Source organism: Pteropus alecto, unplaced genomic scaffold, assembly GCF_000325575.1.
Source record: "Pteropus alecto unplaced genomic scaffold, ASM32557v1 scaffold270, whole genome shotgun sequence".
Classification (NCBI taxonomy): Eukaryota; Metazoa; Chordata; class Mammalia; order Chiroptera; family Pteropodidae; genus Pteropus; species Pteropus alecto.
Genome location: NW_006430735.1, coordinates 6,071,331 through 6,077,229, shown reverse-complemented (window position 1 = coordinate 6,077,229; position 5,899 = coordinate 6,071,331). Strand labels below are relative to the sequence as shown.

Here is a 5,899-nt window from a genome sequence, read left to right as displayed (position 1 = left end):
GAGGGACAGAGACGCTGTGCGCAATAAACAACAGTTTCCCTTTGCCTTACCCCAGGCCCTGGCAATCAAGATTTCCACTTTCTACAACTATGAATTTGACTACGTTAGATGCCTCATATAAGTGGAATCATCCAGTATTTGTCATTTTTTTTCTTTATTTATTTTTTAGGCGAGGTAACCCTTGGTTGACCTCACAGATTGCAAGGACCTTGTTAGCTTACAATCCCTTATTTTTATGTCTACAGCACCTGGTCTTCCTAGGTGGTCTCCCATCCAAGTACTAATCAGGCCTGATCCTGCTTAGCTTCCGATATCAGACCGGATCAGGCTTGTTCAGGGTGGCATGGCTGTAGCCTAATCTTCTTTTAAAAAGACACATTTCAGCTCTCCAAAATGACTTTTCCCTCAAAGTACAGGAACTCTGTTTATCTGATTTCCTAGAGATAGTCCCCAGGAGTCTGCAGGCAAACCTTCCATAACACGATGCTGGACAACAGAGAAACAACCTGGAGAGTAGAGGCAGCACTACTGTATGGAGAAAAGTCATCTCCGCAGAAGGCGTTGAAACATTTGGGATGAAAAGTAGTCTGCTTAGGAATATGTGCTGAAAATTTCTCTCTAATATCAAAAGCCAAAATTAATTTTTGAAGGTTTTTGGTGTGAAAAGTTGAATGTTTATGCAAATATTATATTTGAAATGAAGAACAAATGCAGAAAGGCAAGGCCAATATCACAGAAAAAATAAAAAATAAAAGATAACGCCATAAGTTTGTAGGTACCTAAAAAAAACAATTCGGGTTTTGAAAAGCAACTTGGAATTTCTAGAAGTTATTTTGACGTTTACAACTTCATGTGATAGTCATAGCAGGGGTAACTGCTTTATTTTTATTTTAAATATCTTTACTATTAAAGACTACATTCTAGAAAGGTAAGAATTTTTAAAATAGATCTGTAGAAGATAATTTACTGTGGGTCTGCGGTGAATCATTCTTCAAAGTGTGATAATGGTGTATCTTTTCCAATTTGCTACTTGGTTTAAACAGTTTCAGTGTGTAATCATCATTAATAGAAGGAAAAAAAAATAAACATTACCTCTTAAAAAATAAGACTGCTCAATAAATAATATCTGTTGTAAAATTTAAAATGATCTCAGCTCTGAGGATGAAGTTGTAAAAGGTTGGCCACTTTTGATTCTGAAATGGGCCTTTGTAGCTATTTTCTGAACCCCCGGAATAAAGAGGGTTGATTTGCAATGGAATCTCCAGAGCCTCCGGTCATATATTACAATATGTTGTAAATCCAGAGGCTACAATATAGATTTCACAGAGGATCCTAGGTTAATTGAAATTCCATCTGTTTCTTCTCCATGGCAAACTTGGTATCCTGGGATATTAGCTCAGGAAGATATGAGATTTACAAATTTTTATTTTTAGGCTAAAGTAGAAATTTGCCTAAATCTGCTCCTCTCTACTTTCTACCTCCTACCTTCAATTTAAAAAGTTTACAAGACAGCCTTTATTTTCCCCACAGCTGCCCTTGAGGCAGCACCCCCCCCCACCCCTTCTTTCCAGTGCATGCCGGGCAATTCCATGTATTCTTAGACTCCCAATGGCCCCCATTACTGTCAATTAGTTACGGAATGCTACAGGGATTCATGCCTGACAGCTCGGTAAAGGCAGGAGAAATGGGCTCAGTAGGGAGCGAGGGGCCTGATTCTTTTTTGTGCACAAGAAATACCTTTCTCAGCAAGGCTTTTAATGGCCTTTCCTTCTTTCTTTCCCTCTGCCCAAGTGCCATGCCCCCCATGAGCCTAACACACATCATATACACATACACTCCTACACTCACACACCAACGTGCCTGTGTGAATGCCACACAGGACTGTGAGAACTCTCAGAGCAGGAGGCTATGAAATGTCTTTATAACCTCTAAAAATTACAGAGCTTTAAAATTTCAATTTAAATCTCTGCTATAATCTGATTCCTAACTTCTTCTCTTCAGAAGGTTTCTTGTTATTAAGTGCCTCTTTTGCCTGTGGCTTATTATTTTCCTTCTGCAACTCTCCTCCGTCTAAAGAAATGCACCCTCTTTGGCCACAGACCCTGGGTAGGGAGCAAGCTGCACTGTGCTGGCTGTGGCTTGGGCAGTCTTTTGTGGTTGGCATCACCTACCATTCCTTGTCTTCTCACTTCTTTCTCTACTTCTTGCTGTCCTCCCTGCTACTTTCCCACAACTCCCCCTCTTCTTCCTCCTATCTGTTCCTAGATCATTCCACTTACTCTGGAGACTTGAGGCCGGGAATTTTGCTTTACTCATTTTCATTCTCTCTCCCCGTCCTTACCCATCCCAATTATTTCTCATAACAGGACAAAGAGACTTTGTTTTGTTCACCAACATGTCTGCACTTCATAGAACAACACGTGGCACAAGCAGGAGCTCGATGATGTCTGTTGAAAATAAATGCATGAGTAAAGAAACATTAAGGCCATTGTTGGTTCTTAGGGTTAAAGAGAACCCAGCATCACACTAAAATAGTTTGCCTCTTTCTGCTCTTCTTTGTTCTTTCATTTCAGTCTTTTCTTTACTATTCAAAATGAAGGTATACTTAGGAAAAGCCTAATAGAAAAATAACAGATCCCCTCACAAATAACAAATACAATGCATAAAGTGATTACAAACCCAGATGGGTTTGAGAAAGATGACAGAGTAAAGACAGTGGAAGATGGCATACTAGCGGAAGACACTCCCTGGGGAAATTCATGCTTGGGTTATACATAGTTGCAGTCCCTTCTTCTCCTGAAGCCCAGCCTCATGCAGGGCATTGAGAGGAGTCACCCACAGGCAGTAGCAGGAGACACTCCCAGTTTGTCTAATCCAGAAATCGTGCAGAAAGGCAGAGAGGGATGGTCCAACTATATGTGTGTGTGTATATAGATATATATTGCTTTAAACAGTGGAGTTTCATCAAGAAGAAAGAAATTAGCCATTATATGATTAATGAGGTCACTTGGAAGAGAACACAACTAGCTCTCTACCTTGCTTCTTTCTTACCTGCTAAAGAAAAGGCAAAAAAGAGAAGAGGTATGGTATGTACAGTTCCATTGGCAGCAAATAAATAAGATTCTGTCTGGAAAGAAGTATAACGGAATATCCACACTTGCACATAGTTATTCCTACTTAACATATTTGCTCTCATAAGCACACAGGCTTGGGACTCAATTTCCAGAGGGAATTTGTATTTATAAGTCCATGAAAACTCTGAAGAGAACAGCTTTGTTCTCTTTGGGACAAGTCCAGTTAGTGGTTCTAGATCAAAAGGACCAGACAATCTAGTTAGAAAGATAATGTAACAAAAATTAAGCAATAATTTAAAATATAAACTATAATTTTACATAATTCCACAAATTGCCAGGGGTTTATGGGCATTAAAGGGAGTTTCGGGACAAAGAGATTAATTTAGATTGAAATCGTCACGGAAAGTTTTCTGAAAGGTAGGATTTAAATTGGAATTTGAAGGAAGGTTAGGCCAGGAGAGATGGGAATAAGAGGGATGAATGCATCAGGAAGGACAAAGCAATTGTGTGGATACAAGAGAATATAAAATATTTCAGAGCTTATGAGCAGACCAGTTACAGAGGGAATGACAAAGTTGGAATCAAATTAAAAAAAGTCTTGATTATTAGGCTAAGAATGTTTGACTTGATTCTGTAAATAATGATGATGATAATAATAATAATAATGATGATGATGATGAACAATAGGGTGTTTTGAGTAGAAGAGTACATTTTAACAAAAGTTTTTAAATAGAATTATTTCAATAGACCAAGTGTGAGGGATAAGGGCCAAAATTAGGATGGTGGCAAAGTAATATGTGAAATAGAAGGTTGATCTAAAGGAATCATAGACTTTAATGGCTGAAAGGGTATTATAGTTAATGGATAGGCAGTGATTTTGAGGCTTGAAGTTTGTGGAACAGAATAAACAGTTTGTGGGGAGAGGATAAGTTTAATTTGAGATATTTAAAATTTTAAGTGATAGTAGGAGAGACAAATGGAAAAATCCAATAGACGATTGGAAGTGTGGTGGTATGACCTTGCTGAGAGATGGTCACAACTGAAGTCTTGGGGGTGAAGACATCTCCAAGGAAAAACGTGCAGAGACTGAGTTTTGGGAAATGCCCGTATGTGTGGCCTGGATGGAGAAGTAGTGGTAGGGAGAAGAAACAGAGGCACATGGAGTATTAAAGAAGTGAAAGCAAGAGGGAGTGTCAGGACAGAGGCAGTGGCCATAGTATCAAACACTGCAGAGAAACCAAGAGATCAGATCAAGGAAAGGCTTCAAGGCCACTGGGTGCCTTTCTCAGTATGAATGCCACAGAGTGGAAGGGCAGAAACCAGGTGGCAAGAGATTAAGGAGTGAGCAGGTTATAGCAAAATTAGAATTTACAATGGATTTTCCTTTAGATAAAAGGAAAAATAGGATGGAAAATGGAGTAGAAAGTGAGAGAAAGTGCTTTTGCTATTTTTTAATTTATTAAAGCAGTGACATAGATTTCTTTGCTCACTGATTAAGGGGAAGAATTAAAGGGGAGGGAAAAATTTAGGATATCTAAATATCGTAGAGGGACAGGAATTTGAGGTGGTAAAATCCTAAAGGAGATAGGCCCTCTGGTAAAAGAGAGCCCTGTGTAAATGGCAAAAAAAAAAAAAAAAAAAAAAAAAAAAAAGCCTCTTCCAAAAAACCCAAACCCAAATCCGAACCCGAAACCAAAACCAAAAACAAACCCAAACAATTCGAAAGAACCCTGCCTCCACATATCTAGAAGAAGAGGGATGCAAAGATGGAGTATTTAGGCTCCTGGGGGTGCGGGGTTCCCATCACCTTGACAAAGTGGCATGTGAGGCTGTTTTCAAACTGTGGGTCTGGAGATAAAGTGGAAGAATGGAGAATGTTTGGACTGGCCAATTGTATTAGGAAATTGGTGAAAGGTGAATAGAAAATATTGCTAAACAACAGTTGGGATGAATATGAATTTGCCAAGTTAGCACATACACCTAAGGACAGTAGACAGTGGACATGACTCGAGGAACTGTTGTGTTGACAACAGATCGGGGAAAATGAAGCAGCAGAATGCAAGGTGTTGATGAAGGCAGCACGAAGTGGCTGGCCATCTAGTATACATGGGGTTAATACACCTCAGTTGGGGTAAAATATCCCAAAGACTATACCATATCAACAAAAGGAAGATGATCAAGAATGGTGAACAAGACAACTGAGAGACTATTTAAAAGTCACTTGTTGGGAGTCATCCAAAGGATGAGAACTTATGGAGCATCCTATGCTCAGCATTGGGCTGGACATGTTGGGGATACAGAAGTATGAGGCAGTGTTCCTGCCCTCAAGGAGCTTTCGTGTAGTTAGAGAGAAGAGATAAGCACATCTAAACCCCAGGAGTACATTTACATTGTGCAGTAGAGATAGGCCTCTAAATACTGTGAAGAAGAGTTGGTTGGAGCGGAGGCTGTTGAGAAGTAGCCAAGGTGGCAAAATGAGAGTCATTCCCTCTGCTACCTTCTTCACATCCTCCCTAATATTCACACTCAAGCCACAGAGCTGCACCTTCAAGACATTGAAAATAGAGCCAAGGAAAGGGTCAGTGTGATTTTCTTATCATGTGAGAAAGACGCATCTCCTTGCTTAGAGAAAGATTTAAAAGCAATACTCTTCTTCTTTCTATGTCTGGCATGAGGTACTTTGCTTAGCAGAGCAAACTTTATTAAGAAGAGGAAGCAAGATTTGTGAGAGGTAAAGAGAAGTCTGGAGTTCTTTAAAAAATTCCTTATTTATTTTCCCCCAGTTTTATTGAGATATAATTGACATATAACTGTATTAGTTTAAG

General features: G+C 39.3%; 1 pseudogene; it reads right to left on the bottom strand.

Moving 5' to 3' along the window:
- Nucleotides 1-236: 236 nt before the first annotated feature.
- On the bottom strand, nucleotides 237-355 carry LOC112485358 (annotated as a pseudogene).
- Between the last annotated feature and the right edge of the window lie 5,544 nt (nucleotides 356-5,899).